Below are 20,643 nucleotides of genomic sequence, written 5' to 3'. Positions count from 1 at the left end.
AAAGTCTCTGAGAGTCTGTATCCGTTGCATTGTCAAATGTCGGGTTCCTTTTGAGATACAGTGGCCTAGAAAAGTAACCTTCTCCAAACAAACTGCAATTACTCCTTGCTAGCCTTATTCCAAGTGGATGCCAGATGGTTAAGCAACAAAATGGTATGCCTATAGCATGACTCCTTATGCGAGCAACAAATCGTCCACATATTGCAACAGGGCGACCTCCGAATCCTCTGGCACCCACTGATCTAATACCACCTTTAGCTTACAACTGTATTCCGACGGGCTAGTCATGGACCCTTGTGGTAACCGGGTCCATGTGAGTTGTTTACCCTGGAATGAAAAAGCAAAGAGATATTGACACTGGGGATCCAGTGGTACAGAGAAAAAAGCATTGGACAAGTCGATGACACTAAAGTACGAAGCCTTAGGAGGGGGATGGAAGCAAGTAATGAGTGAGGATTAGGCACTAACGGGGCATCACTGCCTCTGTGTGTTGGCCTAACTTACAGTGCAATGGTTTAGTCTCTCTGAGAGTCACTGATTGACCTGTAACTCCAACGGTGGGGGTAGTCTTGCCAGAAAGTGGAATCCTGCCTCTGAGGTCTTGGGTTTTTAAGACAGTTCTGGCAGCGCTGGTGTCAATGAGGCAGGATAGAGGGTATGGCAATTCCTCAAGAAACAGATTGACATTTTCACGAGGGTATCGAGAACCACGCCTGACTCCGTTATACCTGGGGTCAGGAAGTCGCAGCGGTTGGCTGCACGCTCTATTTAAGATAGGGCTGTTTTCCTTATGGTAGCTTTCTGGGTTTGCTTTGCAAACCCTTTTGGCTCACTCAGGGATCCGTAGCTCCTTCTCCTCAGCTGTTCCTTGTCCAGCACTCCCAAACCTCCTTATATGCCTCTCTCACACTTCTCTGGTTGCCAGAGATAGAACTTCCTGCCTGGACATCTATTCTGACCTTCTGGAGCTGTGTTGCTGCGTTCTCTGGTAGTTGGTCCAGAACGCTACCCTCCGGATCCCTGTTGGACCTTTGTGGTCAATTGTGATCGCCCACCTGGGTGTATCTGTTTGTCTGTTTTGTCTGTCCTCTCCCTGGTGTTTCCCTCTTAGTGATAGTGGTGCGGACTAGCGATCCCACCGGCCCGTTCACTATCTAGGGCTCATTTTAGGGAAAGCCAGGGATTAGGCACGTGATCGCCGCACGGATGAGGAACCCGTCTAGGGACGTCAGGGCAGTCAGGTGCCAGCCGCAAGGTGAGTTAGGGGTCACCACCTTTCGCTCTCCCTTGGGCAGGGCTTTCCCTTTTATCCTCCCTGTGCGTGACGTCGGTCATTACAGACATGAGCTGACACCGGTTTGCCGTTTCCCTAGCGGGCTGAGCTGTTGGGCTGTGTAACAGCTCTGATGTTCTGTGTATGTACGGGATCGGGGATGAAATGGTAGATTCCCGGAGGGCCATCCGTACTGCGGTACGATTTCCCTGGGTTTGGTTTATGTGCATAGGGCCGGTCAGCGGTGGTTTTATGAGGTTTGGGAGAATCCTGGTCCTCCTCATCCTCATCCTCTGGACAGTGGCATGCTACATGACCTCTCTGACGGCAAAGGAAACAGACAGGAGTAGGATATTTTTTCCCTTTGTTTCTCCTTTGCCTAGGATGGCTACTCTGGGCAATTAACTCAAACGCTGTCATGATTTTGGCCGACTTGGTCTCCTTCCTTGCATGCAAGTCCAGCTCTATGGCCTGGATCGTTGCCATGAGTGAGTGGAAGTGTTTGCAAAATTCCTTACCCCCCGTCGTGAGTTGCTCATGTGTGGTCATACCACACCTGGAAATGATGTCATCTGCAACATCTTCACCTACAGCGGCTCTGAGGATGCGTGCACAATCTGCTTCACTCATCCCATAGCTCAGCTGATTGACATTCATTTTCTTGGCAAACCCACGCGGATTAGTCCTGTGACCCGGGAGGTCATTTAAGATCTCCCTGATCTCCCCTGCGGTAAAAGGTACGTGCCAGGTGATACGGCTCGTAGTGTTTTGTCCAGGGGGTCTCTCACATTCTTGTACCCGGACTGGAAACACCCCGGGAGGTGTTACAGCCTCAGCGGGAGGCCTATTAGAAGGTGGTAAGTCGCTGGAAGGGGGTTGGAGAGGCTCTGCCACAGTCACCGTTTCCCCCAGATTGGCTAAAGACAGATACAAAGGCTCTATTTTTTCGAGGACTAGCTAACAGCTGTTGGCTCAGAGTCCGGGGCTCTAGGAGTCGGTTCAACTGGAGGTGTTTGCCTGTTCAGGCTTGCATCTAATTGCCACAATTTGGTAATGAGTAGTCTCCGACTACCATCAAACGTGATTCCATAAACCTCCCTGAGTCTGGCCCTCAACTGTTCCTCTCGATAGCGCCTATTATCCCCCTCCGGGCTCTGTTGGAAATCATTCCTTTCTAAAGGCGCTATGCACTCTGGTTTGGGTTTATTGATTATGGAGATGCCTCTGGCTTCACATAGTGTGACTAAATCGGATTTCCCAAGGTGTCGGTAATCTGTTTTATCAGAGACATCGGTTGCCGGTCCCTGAGTTGGTGGTGGAGATGGAGACAGAGCGGCTGAGGCTGCTGGTATGGCCTGTGTAGCCAGTAGGTTTAAGCCTGCCTGCAGCTCGGTCTCATCCCTGGTTTTATTGGACTCCGTAGTTTTAGTTGGACGGGAGTACATGACAGTGTTAGTTCGCACTGTCTGGGACTTTTGAATGCCCTGTTGCTGGAGCTCGATGGATTCGTGCAGCCACAGTTCTGCCTTCTGGAGGGAACCATGGCTTTGGAGTCTAGTGGGGAATTCACGGACAAACTTTTCCCAAATCCAGACCTCAAAGGTCCCTTCTTTGGGGATGGTCCACTCTGAGCCTACAGTCCATTGGTGCCAATCTTTGAGGGGCTTAACAACTCCTCCTCCATAGATGGATTTCATGTGCTGCTTGGCTGTCCTATAGTCAGAAGTGGTACCCTTCTGTTTCCTAGATTTCCCTAAACCCATGCTCGAGCCTTCTAAAAATAGGTGCGTCCACCTCCAGTGTCCCGCGACAAACGCCTGGACGGCTGCTACTCCCCTTCGTTCGCCTCTGAGTTGCCCTAGGGTTTCTGGCACCGACACACGGACTCCGTTCACCCTAGTTAGACCTCAGGAAAAGGAGTAACAGTGTGAGGAAAAGGGCTCTCGCCGACACACGGCGGCCCTCAGAGTCCCTTAATTAGATATACCAGCCTCGGTTTTGGCTCTGAATAGTGACCTGACCACAGGATAGGGCTTCCAATTGACCTGGAGTGGAAAAAGGGGTGCACAGAGAACATACAGTATATTCTGTGGGGACGAGGGGCGCACAGGAAATAAACACACAGTACTCCTGTGGGAAAAAGGGTTACTCACACAGCTATTGGTATGCCCGGGTGATATATATATCACCTTGTCTCCTTAAAAAAAGCTCATCAACTCACTTTCCTTTGCCTATATTACTCTATATAGTCAAGCTGAACAGCACACAAAGCCCTTTTTGCAGTGACTGATCAAAAACCTCTCGCTCAGCAGCAACCCTTGAATTCAGACAGTAGTTCCCACACAATATCCACGAGATCCCCAGTAACTAAAGAAAGGTCTCCCAACCAAATCATATATATATATATATATATATATATATATATATATTATATATATATATATATGAGAGAGAGAGATATGTAGAGATATATATAGAGATATATATATATATATATATATATATATATATGTAGAGATATATATATATATGTCTGTTGAAGACTGGAAAAATGTTGCCTGGTCTGATGAGTCTCGATTTCTGTTGAGACATTCAAATGGTAGAGTCCGAATTTGGCGTAAACAGAATGAGAACATGTATCCATCCTCTGATGGCTACTTCCAGCAGGATAATGCACCATGTCACAAAGCTCGAATAATTTCAAATTGGTTTCTTGAACATGACAATCAGTTCACTGTACTAAAATGGCCCCCACGGTCACCAGATCTCAACCCAATAGAGCATCTTTGGGATGTGGTGGAACGGGAGCTTTGTGCCCTGGATGTGCATCCCTCAAATCTCCATAAACTGCAAGATGCTATCCTATCAATATGGGCCAACATTTCTAAAGAATGCTATCAGCACCTTGTTGAATCAATGCCACGTAGAATTAAGGCAGTTCTGAAGGCAAAAGGGGGTCCAACACCGTATTAGTATGGTGTTCCTAATAATTCTTTAGGTGAGTGTATATGTAGAGAGATATATATATATGTAGAGAGATATATATGTAGATATATATATAGAGATATATATTTAGAGAGATATATTTAGAGAGAGATATTTAGAGAGAGATATATAGAGAGAGATATATAGAGAGAGAGATATATATGTAGAGAGAGAGAGATATATATATAGAGATATATATATATGTAGAGAGATATATATAGAGATATATAGAGATATATAGAGAGAGAGAGATATACAGTACAGACCAAAAGTTTGGACACACCTTCTCATTCAAATAGTTTTCTTTATTTTCATGACTATGAAGGCATCAAAACTATGAATTAACACATGTGAAATTATATACATAACAAACAAGTGTGAAACAACTGAAAATATGTCATATTCTAGGTTCTTCAAAGTAGCCACCTTTTGCTTTGATTACTGCTTTGCACACTCTTGGCATTCTCTTGATGAGCTTCAAGAAGTAGTCCCCTGGAATGGTTTTCACTTCACAGGTGTGCCCTGTCAGGTTTAATAAGTGGGATTTCTTGCCTTATAAATGGGGTTGGGACCATCAGTTGCATTGAGGAGAAGTCAGGTGGATACACAGCTGATAGTCCTACTGAATAGACTGTTAGAATTTGTATTATGGCAAGAAAAAAGCAGCTAAGTAAAGAAAAACTAGTGGCCATCATTACTTTAAGAAATGAAGGTCAGTCAGTCAGCCGAAAAATTGGGAAAACTTTGAAAGTAAGGGCTATTTGACCATGAAGGAGAGTGATGGGGTGCTGCGCCAGATGACCTGGCCTCCTCAGTCACCGGACCTGAACCCAATCGAGATGGTTTGGGGTGAGCTGGACCGCAGAGTGAAGGCAAAAGGGCCAACAAGTGCTAAGCATCTCTGGGAACTCCTTCAAGACTGTTGGAAGACCATTTCAGGGGACTACCTCTTGAAGCTCATCAAGAGAATGCCAAGAGTGTGCAAAGCAGTAATCAAAGCAAAAGGTGGCTACTTTGAAGAACCTAGAATATGACATATTTTCAGTTGTTTCATACTTGTTTGTTATGTATATAATTCCACATGTGTTAATTCATAGTTTTGATGCCTTCATAGTCATTAAAATAAAGAAAACTCTTTGAATGAGAAGGTGTGTCCAAACTTTTGGTCTGTACTGTATATATATATATATATATATATATATATATATATATATGTAGAGATATATATATATATATATATAGAGAGATATATACGTAGAGAGAGATATATAGAGATATATATATATATAGAGAGAGAGATATGTAGAGAGAGATATATAGAGAGATATACTGTATTACAATACTGTAATAATGTATTATACAATACTGTATTATTGACTAATATGTATACCTGGAAGCTTCATGTATACCGATCACGGCTTTGATTTTAACTACCTTCCGGGTCTGTCACATTTGTATTCTTTTGATATTTACTATACCTTTTGTATTTTGTATATTTTATCGATTGCCATTTGTGTATGTTAATTGACTATGACTGCATAAAATGTTCACAGTTCCCACAATGCTGTATTGCTTGAAAATGGTCCCAGTAAGCGGACCGAAACGTCGCACAGGTGAATAAAGGGTCCCACTTTCTTCACCAAACGGACGTGCTGCGGTGTCTTTCTTTATTTTATATTGTACACCTTGGAAAGGTGTTTTTCGCTGCTGGCACCCATACCCGACTACCAGGAGTGCTGCCTTGATTTCTTTTCCTGCATAATACCACAGGAGCGAGCACCCATCATTTCATACTGAAAGCAAACACCATCTACTTAAAACGTGCATCCATGGATCCGCTGTTAAATCAGCCTTCACCGGTCACTTTTTCATACACGGAAGCCGACAGGGACAGAATCGTGGGAGCATGCGGAGGCAATGTGGACTTTCTTTCGGTTCCTTCACTGCTTGACATCAAAAAGAGGTACGAGCGTGATTCTAGAAAATGCCTTACTTTGGAATTACATTCCACCACATTAGTGGAATATGTTAAAACTAACCGCATACCTAGGGGGATGCGTGTACAACCTAGATCCCCCATGTATTCCAATGACCTAGAATTTCGCTCTAAATATGAACAAATTTCCAATAAATATTCCTTGGATTTAATGCTGCTTAACATTGAATTCATGCGCAAAGATTTATTCTCTACAGCAGCCAACAAAACCGAAGATGAGGCCGCATTAAGGGCCATCTTGTCCTCACAGGACTTTGATGATTACTATAACAAGTTTCAACCCCATCTGAACAAGCTTAAGAGCGATATTCAAGAAACCAAGCGAGGAAAATGCAAAGGGACACAATGGACTATACTACTGGTCACGTCTATAATTGGAATGAAAGCAATCGAACAAATCCAAACCAGAGTCAGAAAAAAACAAAAAAGCGGGAGGATTCCAACACTGGCAATTCAGCCACTTTTTTAGGGCCTCTGCCTGTACATGGAAAAAAGCCACTAGAAGGGGCGGTCGAAACAGAAATCGATACCGTAAAAACAAGGAGTCAAAAGATGCTGAGAAAGACCAATGCCTGACGGTGGTAAATATATCTTCTCACATATTGACACCGGTACAAATGCAGCTACTTGAAAAGGGTCTGAGTTTTTGTCCGGCGAGTGGTATCAATTGGTATGAGTTGGAAGCCGATTTATTGTATTTCTTTAGATCTATTAAATTAAAAATCCATTTTCAGGATGCACATAGCGCTACTACTCAACCTATGCATGAATTACGTTTATCTGATTGGGGACTGAGGGTCAAGAGGGATTTTTCCCCCCAAATATCTTCCAAGGCGTTTGACGTGTTTTCAGACGCGGTGCTGGGTGACATACAGGAGCTCAAACATTCTGGACTATTGGATCACATCCAGCACCCTAATATTTCCAAACAGGAATTACAGGCACTTGAACAGTTAATCCATGACCACTCCCTCACCATCAAGTCTGCAGATAAGGGTGGTGCGGTAGTGGTCATGGATACTGCTATGTATTTGACAGAGGCAGTCCGCCAACTATCTGACTCTGCAGTTTATGTAAAACTCCAAAGGGATCCCAGATTTGACATACAACGTGAATTCAAGTCACTTGTTAACACCTATGCACAAATTGGTCTTATTGATGAGCAATTAAGTGAGTTTTTACAGATTGAACACCCTGTCACCCCTTTATTTTATTTATTGCCAAAAATCCATAAAAATTTACAGTGTCCGCCCGGCCGACCTATCGTTTCTGGCCGTGGCGCTTTACTCAGTAATGCCTCCATCTTTTTAGATAAGATTTTGCAGACCTATGTGGTTAACTCAAAATCCTATTTGAGTGACACCACTGACTTTTTGTCTAAGTTAGCAGACGTGACGATGCCGGAGGACGCCATATTGGCCTCCTTCGACATCGTCAGTCTGTATACCTCTATACAGCATGATATAGGGTTGGCAACTGTGGAATCAGCCTTAGCTAAATCTGATTACACCACTGAGGCACATACTTTTTTTCTGGCTCTATTGCGCATGATTTTATATAATAACTACTTCCTCTTTGGGGATGACTATTATATGCAAATCAGAGGGACGGCCATGGGGACGAATGTGGCCCCCACTTACGCCAACATGGTCGTTTCCCATTTGGAGGAACAGCATGTCTATGTGTCCCACCACTTCAGCCATGTGCTGAGGTGGTGGAGATACATAGACAATATTTTTGTTATTTGGACGGGTACTGCCTCTGAGTTACATCTGTTCCACAATTATTTAAACAGCCTGATTCCAGACATACAATTTACCTTGGAATTTTCTACCAATATGCTTCATTTTTTGGATGTGAACGTACGCAGCACTAGAGGGGTATTGAGCACAGAGGTTTATACTAAACCCACTGACCGCAACACCATCTTGAGGTTTGACAGCGCCCATCCTCGGATGATGGTGCGGTCATTACCTTATAGCCAGTTCATCAGGGCTAAACGTATAGTCAGTGATACCTCTGTGCTCGATGCTACTCTTGAGACCATGACACAAAGCTTTAGACAGAGACAATACCCAGCTTCTATACTGCAGCAACAACGCAAACGTAGTAATCTAAAAGAGAGAAGTGAATTGCTTCAAGGCACTCAACGTGAGTATTCTCAAAGAATACCCTTTGTTTCTACCTTTTGTGAAGCAAGTCCACACGTCAATAAAATAATTAACAAACACTGGTCAATTCTCAAAACTGAGCATAAAAACATTCCTGAATTCTGCAATAGACCACTCATTTCTTACAAGAGAGCTCGTAACATAAAAGACAGATTAGTCAAAAATGATATAGGCTCACAAAAAAGTACACGCCAACTACTTTTGGCCCCCCAAAAAACTGGTAGTTACCCGTGCCTTCACTGTGTAAACTGTAAATACATGGTAAAGGGACGGGAATTTGTCCACCCACAAACTGGGATCTCTTACCCCCTCCGATTTTATTTGACTTGTGACTCTTGTTTTGTGATTTATGTTTTATGGTGCTCCTGTAAATTATTATACGTGGGTGAAACCACATGTGATTTCAAGTCCCGGTTCAATCAACATCGATTTTCCATACGGAAAAAACGTAAAGACCTGCCTGTCTCACACCACTTCGCGGCTATGGATCATGTTGAAAGAGATCTCAAGTACATGATCCTGGATCATGTTCCGTTACCGCGGACTGGTGGTGACCGTATTAAAATGCTCAAAAAACGCGAGTCCGAATGGATTTTTAAGCTACAATCCATTCGTCCGATGGGCTTGAATGTAGAATACAGGCCATGGCTTTTCATATGATTCCCTTTGGCCTTGTCCTTGCCGGCTCAATTGTTGAAAAAATTGTTTTCTTGTTTTTAATGAATATATTTGGATAATATATTTCTTTTATTGTTTCACTTTTCAGGACCTATTGCTGGATGGGCTTAGCTCAGCGGGAGGCGTGATGCTTACTTTAAACATGTGCGGCTTATCCCTGGATTACTGCTGTTTACTACTGCTATATTTACTACTGTCACCTGTATACTTAGAAAGTTACTGTGCAGGATTCCCACCCGATAAGGGGTTAACTGTGACGAGCATAGTGGGAGGGTGATGGCTGCCGCTGTTTCACCTTCCCCCTTTTCTGTGCCCGTTGACGCCGGACGACAGCGCATCGCAAGATGGCATGTCGCCCGACCACATACCCTGGGTGCTCTTCCATGTATTGTCACAGAATTTCTTGTTTTGATGTTGGTTTTTACCTTTACTTACGGCATTGATATGTTATGTTGCCGTGTCACGTGACGTTTCACTGGGTGATCATGTGTTTGACTTACAGTGACGTCACGGACATGCACAGTAGCAGTTCCGGGACGCCACTTCCATGCGGCACATCACGCAACAGTTCATCCTCCCATCATCGAGCACGCCCAACTCCATGTTCGGTCCTGTCCACTTCATATATTCACAGGTGATAATGATTCACTATTAATTGTCACTTTTGTATTTTTACTGTATTATTGACTAATATGTATACCTGGAAGCTTCATGTATACCGATCACGGCTTTGATTTTAACTACCTTCCGGGTCTGTCACATTTGTATTCTTTTGATATTTACTATACCTTTTGTATTTTGTATATTTTATCGATTGCCATTTGTGTATGTTAATTGACTATGACTGCATAAAATGTTCACAGTTCCCACAATGCTGTATTGCTTGAAAATGGTCCCAGTAAGCGGACCGAAACGTCGCACAGGTGAATAAAGGGTCCCACTTTCTTCACCAAACGGACGTGCTGCGGTGTCTTTCTTTATTTTATATATATATATATATATATAGAGATATATATATATATATATATATATATATATATATATAAAAAAAGAGAGATATATTCCAAAACAGTTTCTAACAATACAACAGTTAGGGCACAACCAAACTAATCAAGATGTCTGCCAAACCCACAGTCTTCACACACACACACAGTGGGAAAAAAATGGCCGACAAGCACACATGGCTTTCACACACACAATGGAAAATAAAATGGCCGACAAGCACACACGGCTTTCACACACACAATGGAAAATAAAATGGCCGACAAACTCACATTAAGATAAAAGTTAAAAAGTTACAACAAAAACACAATACTCTGTACTGCTCAGCAAACACATCACAATCTCACCATACAATCTCTGTACAATCAACTCAGATCCACCAAAAACCACACAATGGAAAAGCACTTACCTCAACAAACCCCCTGTTTAGATACTGATGGCAATATCTGCCTGCTGTGGTGTTAAACTATAAACAGCCGACCTTACACACAATGCCCTCTGTTGGATCTCCCACCATAGATCCTTTGTCCCAGAAGAGCACTGACCCGCCCTTTACAGTTGAGAAACCCCCCACAGCAGTTATGCAAACATGCAACAAGTATCTGGGCAGCTATTATTGGAAAAACATCAACCACATACACTAAAAGGTTCTTTTAAGTAGATTTCTTTCCCGATATCAGCAGATTGGAGTACACAGATTTAAATTCACAAAGAGCAAAACTTTCTCAAAAATGAGAGTGAGGAAAAGGATTTTCTTACCTTATGCCAGCGTTTTTTGCTTTTTGAAAATTAAGCTGTGTCTCCTTTAAGCTCTGCTGATAACGGGGAAAAAAATTAGCTTTCTAACTCTGCTCGCCAACTGATGTCGCCGTGTGCTCCTTTGTCTCGTTCTCACAACCGAAAACGACCGCCAGAAGTACAATCGGGAAATCCCTGGTGTAGTGTGCATCGATGTGTGCGCAATTCCTCCAAAATAACATCACAGAGACGTTCTCAAGTAGGTTCCAATAATGTGCCCGCCTCCCAGCGGCTAGGCGTGGTTTATTTTTACCGGAAGATGGGAGGTGGTCTTACAATCATGACCAATGAGGAGACAGGTTATGGTATGAAGTGATTGGCTGGAAGGCGGTCTTACAATCATGACCAATGAGGAGACAGGTTATGGTATGAAGTGATTGGCTGGCAAAGATGTGAATGATCGCGCAAACTTATGTTCGCGTGTGCACACACATATTCGCGCCCTTTCCATTGCCGCACTTATCCTCGTGGATTAAGAAACCCCCGCTCGACGGTCCCCATCCCTCCCTCCTCAGCCGGCGCCATGACACTGGTATCCTGCAGTAATACCAGGCCAGGCACAAATCAGCTACAGGTCGGGACGACCAGATCATCGTGCGAAAGTCTCTGCGCAGATGCGAATACGAACGAATCTGCGCATCTCCATAGGATAGATGGCGACCATACGGCGAACAATAATTTTTCCACAACAATATTTTCAGGGATACCTATATTATTTATGTGTATTAAAAGTTACGTTTTAGACTTAACATATTCCATATGATCACCGTCCCAAGTTGTTCTGCAAAAGGCAAACCCTCGGACATCTACATTGACAGAAAAATTTTAATTTTATGAATGTTGGTATATGGCGATGCAAAATATAACAAATTTTTTATAAAAAGGGATTTTATTATGCAAGTAGTAAAACATGAAAAAAAAACTATATACCTTATTTTTTCCCCCAAAGGGGGGGAAAATGCCCCAGCGTCTTATAGGGTGAATACTAATGAGCACCTCCATTATGTATGCGCTCATTAGTACTAGAGAACTGGGAAGCAGTGAAGGCTCTGTACTCACCGCTTCCTGGTCCTCAGCTGTAGGCTTTGCTGTGGCTGTGCCCAGTGTGAGGGTGCTCTGTCACCTCACGCTGTGCGCGTCGGTTCACAGCACAGCCGGCGGCAGGAAGAGCAGTAGGACCACCTCATATATCCTACATGGTAAACCTCATAAAAATAAAAAACACTGACAGAATTAAAATTTTTGCCCACCACAAAAAATGAGATAAAAAGCAATCAGAAAGCCATGTACCACAAAATAGTGCAAAAAAACTACAAAAATACTGCAAAAAAAAAGCCCTCACACACCAAAGTCAACAAAAAAATTAAAAAGTTATAGCTCTTAAAAACCATTTCAGCAAATTCGATTAGAAAATCCACATGCTGCTCCTTCCCTTCTGACCCCTGGTGTATCCCCAAAGAGCAGCTTACGACCACAAATGAGGTCTTGAGTACTCCTGTACTCAAGAGAAAATGGATATCAAATTGTGGGGTGATATTCTCCTGTTATCCCTTGTAAAAAAAGAAAGTGCGGACTAAAGCACCATTTTCTGTTGTGTACTTATTCATTTTTTATAGCCAACTGTTATAAATTCTATGAAACACCTCTTGGCTCAAAGTGCTTTCTACACTTCTTTAAAAATTCCTTGCGTGGTGTAGTTTCCAAAATGTGGTAACTTTTTGGGGGTTTTCACTGTAGGGGTACCTGTCATGGCAAGTGGGGATAAGGGATTCAATCCCGTGACCAGCCATGTCCCAGGCGGTAGCACTAGCCACTAGACTACCAACCCTTCTGGACTTTTCCTTCTACTGAACTCTTTGATCTACCTTGTTCCAGCCTTGCCTTGTTAATCTCTGATTCCTTGCACCTGCTACTTCCTCTTTATAAGCCCAGCCTCTTGCACCTGACCCCCGCTGGTTATTGTTCTTCTGAACTTGATCCTGCTGTATCTACCGCTGTTCCTCTGTTGCTACTACTACCAACTCGACTGCTGCCAACCTCGGAATCGTCCCCGACTACTCTCTTGCTTGATCCTCTACTAGCGTCTACCTCTCTGCTGTCGACCCGGACACCTCCACCCCACCTCTCTCCTTGCGGTCTCCCGCTACTGGACTCCACCCAGTACACTGCCCGGTGCCCTCCCACGCAGGTGAGCTAGCACCCCTAACAGAATAACCAGCCATTAAAATGGAGTCTGCGATGGCCACCCTGCGCAAACAAATCTCCGAACTTCAGGAGTTTGGCGCCACTGCCCAAAAGGAAATGGCTCAACTTCAAGGCGCAATCCAGAGCCAACAGAGGGAAATTATCGACTTGCAGCGTCAACTACTGGACGTACGCGGCGCGGTCACAGACACCAGCATGCCTCTCCCGTCAAAGTTTAACGGCGATCGGCGCCAATTTCGGGTGTTCCTCAACCAGTGCCGTATCTACTTTCAGATGCAGCCGGGATCCTTTTCCTCGGACATAAAGAAGATCCTGTTCATCATCAACCTTCTAACTGACGAGGCCCTGGCATGGGCATCCCCATATGTGGAATCCCACAGTCCCTTATTGAATGTTATGTTATGTTATGTTACTAAGTCCTTAGTAACCTAGTCCTGAATAACCTAGACAACTTCACCGCAGCCATGAGCCAAGTCTTTGACGACCCTAACCGCTGCGAGACTGCCGAGGCTAGGCTGCACAGTCTACGGCAGGGAAGACGCTCTATAGCTGAGTATACCTCACGGACACCACCTGGAACCCAGCTGCCCAGAAAAGTCAATTTCGCCACGGACTCTCCGAACTTATAAAGGATGAGCTCGCCAGGGTAGACTCCCCAGACGATCTGGATGATTTCGTCCAACTGTGCATCCGTATTGACCGGAGACTCGCGGAAAGAAGGAGAGAAAGACTCTGGTCCTTAGATAACAGGCCCGCGTACCCCTTCACTCCAGCGACTCAGCCGGCTCACCAACCCTCCACCGAGCCGATGCAGGTCGACACACTGCGCAAGACTTTATCGGCTGCTGAAAAGGAGAGACGACTAGCCGCAGGCCTCTGCCTTTACTGTGGCGAGCCAGGGCACTTCGCTATTAGGAGCCCCAATAAGACTCGCCGACCATCGCTGTCACTAAATTACGGGAATTACAACAGGCCACAATCTCACCCTTGGCCTCTGAAACCATGGACACTACAGGTACCGGGTCCCACTTCATTGTATCCATCCTTATCACCATTAGGGAACGACAGCTTCCCTGCTCTGCAATGCTGGACTCGGGGGGCCGGCGGAAATTTCATGGACTTGACCTTCGCCCATGAGAACAACATACCACTGGTAACCAGGGCAGACCCCATCGATCTGGAAACCGTCAATGGGACCCCGCTCTCTTCTGGGCCGGTTACGCACCAGACCGCCGACCTTCAACTCCTCGTCAAACCCGATCATCAGGAGACCATTCACTTCTCCCTGATCGCCTCCCCTAAGTTTCCGGTGATCCTAGGCATCCCTTTGTTGGCCACCCACAACCCCTCGGTGGACTGGGACGCCCGCTGCATATGGTTCCGCTCTGACTTTTGTTCTCAGAACTGTTTACGTGAATCCGTCCCTCCTCCGCCCGAAAAACCTACCATATTTGGACTATCCACCAAGGAACTTTTACCCCCTCAATATCGGGAGTTCCAGGATGTCTGTGACAAGAGAAATGCAGACAAACTGCCCCCGCATTGGCCTTATGTCTGCCCGATTGAGCTGCTACCTGGAGCCGAAATACCCTTCGGCAGTATATACTCCCTCTCCGAGCCGGAACTCAAGGCCCTGAAGAAGTACTTAGACGAAAATCTAAAAAAGGATTTTATCCGACCCTCCACATCTCCTGCAGGGGCCCCCTTCTTCTTCGTGGAGAAAAAAGACTCTTCTCTACGCCCTTGCATAGATTATCGAAAGCTCAACAACGTTACTGTGAAGAACCGGTACCCTCTCCCCCTGATTTCTGAACTCCTCGAGAGACTTCGGGCGGCAAAAGTCTTCACTAAGCTCGATCTCCGAAAAGCCTACAACCTGGTCCGAATTCGCCCAGGGGACAAGTGGAAAACCGCCTTCCGAACCCGCTGCGGTCACTTCGAGTATCTGGTCATGCTTTGCGGCCTCTGCAATGCCCCTGCTACCTTCCAACATTTTATCAACGATGTCCTCAGGGACATGCTTGACCAATTTGTGGTAGCATATCTGATCGATATTTTGATATTCTCAGAAGACCTTGAACAACATCGTGGGCATGTCCACAGGGTGCTACAGAAACTCTGTGAACAGTTTCTCTATATTAAATTGGAGAAGTGTGAATTTTAAACAGACTTCCACCCAATTCCTCGGCTATATTATTTCCCCGGAGGGCTTAAGTATGGATCCCGGAAGATCCAGGCCGTGACTGAGTGGCCCGCCCCGAAGAACGAAAAAGAGGTCCAGAGGTTTGTAGGTTTCGCAAACTTTTATCGGAAGTTCATCAGGAACTTTTCGAAAATCATCGCCCCAATCACTCAACTAACAAAAAAGACTGTCCCCTTCGTGTGGACTCCGGAGGCACAGGAGGCCTTTGCTAAACTGAAGTCCCTCTTCACCTCTGCCCCGATCCTCGCCCACCCAAACCCTGAATAACCATTTACGGTCGAGGTGGACGCCTCCGACGCTGCGGTGGGCGCAATTCTGTCTCAACGTTCAGGAGAAAAGATGCTCCTACACCCTTGCGCTTTCTTCTCCCTCCATATGTCCCCCGCTGAACGGAATTACGACATCGGAAATAAGGAACTGCTGGCAATCAAGGACGCTTTCACCGAGTGGAGACACTTGCTGGAAGGGGCCCACCATCCCATCTCTGTATACACCGACCACCGGAATCTAGAGTTTATCCGCAGCACCAAGAGACTCACCACCAGACAGGCCAGGTGGAGTCTGTTTTTCTCCAGATTCAATTTTGTTATCTCCTATCGCCCTGGGTCGAAGAACGGCAAAGCGGATGCTCTCTCGAGGATGTTCTCTGAACCCTCTCAGATCAATGAGGCTCCGGCCGGTATCCTTCCCGACAGAAGCATCCTAGGAGCCACCTACTCAAGGGAACTCCTGGGTTCCCTCAAGGAAGGGTATGAGAACGATCTCCTAACCTACCCACCTGGAGATGTAAACCTTACTCTCAAGGGTGGCTACTGGTTGTACCGGGATCAGCAGTTGTACGTACCAGAATCTGCACGACTTGACGTACTTTAACTCAACCACGATTCTAAACCGGCCGGCCATCTGGGTATCAGAAGGACCCAGGAGCTCCTCTCCCGTTTCTTCTGGTGGCCAACTTACAGAAAAGATACCGAGAGGTTTGTCTCCTCGTGCACGACGTGCGCCCACAACAAGACCCCCTGCTCCTCCCCCGTGGGATTGCTATGTCCGCTCCCGGTTCCCTCCCGCCCCTGGGGTTCAATCTCCATGGACTTTATTGTGGACCTTTCTCCCTCTAAGGTCATGAACACCGTCCTAGTCGTCGTCGACCGTCTCACCAAAATGGCCCACTTCATCCCCTGCAAGGGCCTACCCATCGCCAAACAGACGGCCGATCTCATACTCCGAGAGGTTTTTAGGCTACATGGGGCCCCGGACGATGTGGTTTCGGATCGGGGAGTACAGTTCACTTCCAGGTTCTGGAGAAACTTCTGTCAAGCCCTTGGGATCAAGGTGAACCTGTCTTCTGCGTTCCACCCCCAATCAAATGGGCAGACCGAGAGAACGAATCAAATCCTCGAGCAGTATTTGCGCTGTTTCGTCACCCATCTGCAGGACGACTGGCTGGACCACCTCTCTACGGCCGGGTTCGCCTATAACAATGCGGAGCACAGTTCTACTCAATACAGCCTGTTCTAAGCTAACACCGGCCTACACTCAACCTTCATCCCTCACTTGCCCATTTCCACCACAGTCCCAGCCGTGGCCGAACGTCTTGCAAGTCTACAACAGGCACAGGAAAATATTCGGGACAATCTACATCGAGCCCAGAGCCGCTTCAAGCAGGCAGCGGATAAACGCCGCAAACCCGCGCCGGAATTCCAGGTAGGAGACAAGGTGTGGCTCTCCACCAGAAACCTAAACCCAAAGGTTCCCTCCCGGAAGTTGGGCCAAAAATACATGGATCCTTTCCGGATCACGGCTCGAATCAACGAAGTCGCCTTCCAACTCGACCTTCCCGACTCCATCCGAGTGCACCCGGTTTTCCACTGCTCTCTCCTGAAACCACATGTTGAGAACACCTTCCCAGGCCACCACCACCCCCCTCCTCCTCCTCCGGTAAGAGTACAAAACCAGGAGGAATACACTGTGGCCAAGATCCTTGACTCCAGACTCCACCGTGGAAGGCTGCAGTATCTACCATGCCCCCAGACTGGTAAAAGCTTTCCACCAGAGACATCCCAGTAAACCATCATCTGCGGTGTCCAGAGGTCGGGGAGTACTGTCAGGATTCGAACCCGTGACCGGCCATGTCCCAGGCGGTAGCTCTTTCCACTATACTACCAACCCTTCTGGACTTTTCCTTCTACTGAACTCTTTGATCTACCTTGTTCCAGCCTTGCCTTGTTAATCTCTGTGATTCCTTGCACCTGCTACTTCCTCTTTATAAGCCCAGCCTCTTGCACCTGACCCCCGCTGGTTATTGTTCTTCTGAACTTGATCCTGCTGTATATACCGCTGTTCCTCGGACTGCTGCCAACCTCGGAATCGTCCCCCGACTACTCTCCTGCTTGATCCTCTACTACTGTCTACCTCTCTGCTGTCGACCCGGACACCTCCACCCCGCCTCTCTCCTTGCGGTCTCCAGCTACTGGACTCCACCCGGTACACTGCCCGGTGCCCTCCCACGCAGGTGAGCTAGCACCCCTAACACCCTGAGTCTCTCCCTGACTGCTGACAGTATGAGCAAGTCCTGATGGTGAACGAACTCATACGCTGGAACCTAAGCCCTGCTGACACTGTAGCAAACCCTAACTTAGGGAGCGGGTTATGAGGCTGGCGGTACCTTCCACCGTGAAGAAGCAACACACGCACAAAGGAGAAAACAAGAGGGCTTAGCTTGAGACGAGCGGGAAGTAGAGGATCCACAAACAACCAGTATAGAACTCCAGAAGGAAAATATCAACCGCAAAGTCAGCAGTAAGAGGCGGACTTAAATTGAACCTCTTAAACAGCTAATGAGCAGAACCTGTGCAGGAGAGGTGAGATCCTGCCCACAACAACAAACAGAAGGGAAACACAGAAAGACCTGTCAGATAGACTCACGTGCTGAAAGTCTATCCGATCTTCTCAGATCTCTCACAGGGCAGGCAGTACCTCAGGGTCTCTTCAAATAGAACATGGTGCCCAAAACAAAATCTACCCTCCAAAAACCATATGGCACTCCTGGCCTTCTGAGCGCTGCTGTGTGCTCATACAGCAGTTTATGACCATGTGTGGGGTATTTATGTAAACTGCTTGCTGTGTTACAGGAATACATGTTAATCCATATTAATGGAAAATCTGCAAAAAAAAGTGAAATGTGGAAATTTCAATTTCATTTTACTTTCATTCCTGTGGAAAACTTAAAGGGATAACAACACTTCTAAAATCAGTTTTGAATAGTTTGAGGGGTGTGGTTTCTAAAATGGGGTAAAATCAATTAGTGCTTTCTATTATGTAAGCTCCTCAAAGTGACTTCAGAACTGAATTGGTCCTTAACTCCTTAAGGACTCAGCCCTATTTCACCTTAAGGACTTGGCCATTTTTTGCAAATCTGACCACTGTCACTTTAAGTGCTGATAACTTTAAAACGCTTTGACTTATCCAGGCTATTCTGAGATAGTTTTTCCGTCACATATTGTACTTCATGCCACTGGTAAAATGAAGTCAAAAAAATTCTTTTTTATTTATAAAAAAATACCAAATTTACCAAAAATTTGTAAAAAATTGCAAATTTCCAAGTTTCAATTTCTCTACTTCTATAATACATAGTAATACCTCCAAAAATAGTTATTACTTTACATTCCCCATATGTCCACTTCATGTTTGGATCATTTTGGGAATGATATTTAATTTTTTGGGGATGTTACAAGGCTTAGAAGTTTAGAAGCAAATCTTGAAATTTTTCTGAAATTTTCAAAAACCCAATTTTTAGGGACCAGTTCAGGTCTGAAGTCACTTTGCAAGGCTTACATAATAGAAACCACCCAAAAATGACCATCTACACCCCTCAAGGTATTCAAAACTGCTTTTACAAACATTGTTAACCCTTTAGGTGTTCCACAAGAATTAATGTAAAATAGAGATACAATTTCAAAATGTCACTTTTTTGGCAGATTTTCCATTTTAATATTTTTTTTCCAGTTACAAAGCAAGGGTTAACAGCCAAAGAAAACTCATTATTTATGGCCCTGATTCTGTAGTTTACAGAACCACCCCATATGTGGTCATAAACCGCTGTACGGGCACACGGCAATGAGTAGAAGGAAAGGAATGCCATACGGTTTTTGGAAGGCAAGTTTTGCTGGACTGTTTTTTTTGACACCATGTCCCATTTGAAGCCCCCCTGATGCACCCCTAGAGTAGAAACTCCATAAAAGTGACCCCATCTAAGAAACTACACCCCTCAATGTATTCAAAACTGATTTTACAAACGTTGTTAACCCTTTAGGTGTTCCACAAGAGTTATTTGCAAATGGAGATGAGATTTCAGAATTTAAATTTTTGGGCAAATTTTCCATTTTTTTTTTTTTTTTTTTGTGCACCGGTCCTGGAGGTACTGCAATACCAGGTCAATGCGTGGAGTGGACAGAGCAAGCTCTTTTTCCATCTCCCTGTTCGAAAAATCCATTTAATATATGGTCCCCAGATAGGGGACGTATCAGATATTAAACTGATAAGAACAGATACTACACTTGATCTTAGCCAAAAGGCCGAGAAGCGATGGGCAAATTTTCCATTTTAATCTATTTTTCCCAGTAACAAAGGAAGGGTTAGCAGCCAAACAAAACTCAATATTTATGGCCCTGATTCTGTAGTTTACAGAAACATCCCATATGTGGTCGTAAACCGCTGTACGGGCACACGGCAGGGCGCAGAAGGAAAGGAATGCCATACGGTTTTTGGAAGGCAGATTTTGCTGGAGTGACCCCATTTTAGAAACTATGGGATAGGGTGGCAGTTTTGTTGGTACTAGTTTAGGGTGCATATGATTTTTGGTTGCTATATATTACACTTTTTGTGAGGCAAGGTAACAAGAAATAGCTGTTTTGGCACCGTTTTTATTTTTTGTTATTTACAACATTCATCTGACAGGTTAGATCATGTGATATTTTTATAGACCAGGTTGTCACGGATCCGGCGATACCTAATATGTATACTTTTTTTTATTCATGTAAGTTTTACACAATGATTTCATTTTTGAAGCAAAAAAAAATATGTTTTAGTGTTTCCATAGTCTGAGAGCCATCATTTTTTCAGTTTTTGGGCGATTACTTTGGGTAGGGTATGATTTTTGCGGGATGAGATGACGGTTTTATTGGCACTATTTTGGGGTGCATATGACTTTTTGATCGCTTGCTATTACACTTTTTGTGATGTAAGGTGACAAAAAATTGTTTATTTAGCACAGTTTTTATTTTTTATTTTTTACGGTGTTTATCTGAGGGGTTAGGTCATGTGATATTTTCAT

At 45.0% G+C, this 20,643-nt stretch overlaps 1 non-coding gene across 1 annotated transcript; it reads right to left on the bottom strand.

The window, feature by feature from the left end:
* Positions 1–19,706: 19,706 nt before the first annotated feature.
* On the bottom strand, positions 19,707–19,897 carry LOC121002917. Its single transcript, XR_005779352.1, has one exon. It is a non-coding gene; the product is annotated as a U2 spliceosomal RNA (small nuclear RNA).
* Between the last annotated feature and the right edge of the window lie 746 nt (positions 19,898–20,643).

This window comes from Bufo bufo, chromosome 5, assembly GCF_905171765.1.
Source record: "Bufo bufo chromosome 5, aBufBuf1.1, whole genome shotgun sequence".
NCBI lineage: Eukaryota > Metazoa > Chordata > Amphibia > Anura > Bufonidae > Bufo > Bufo bufo.
The sequence above is the reverse complement of the archived record's forward strand: the minus strand, read 5'-3'. Positions and strand labels throughout refer to the sequence as shown.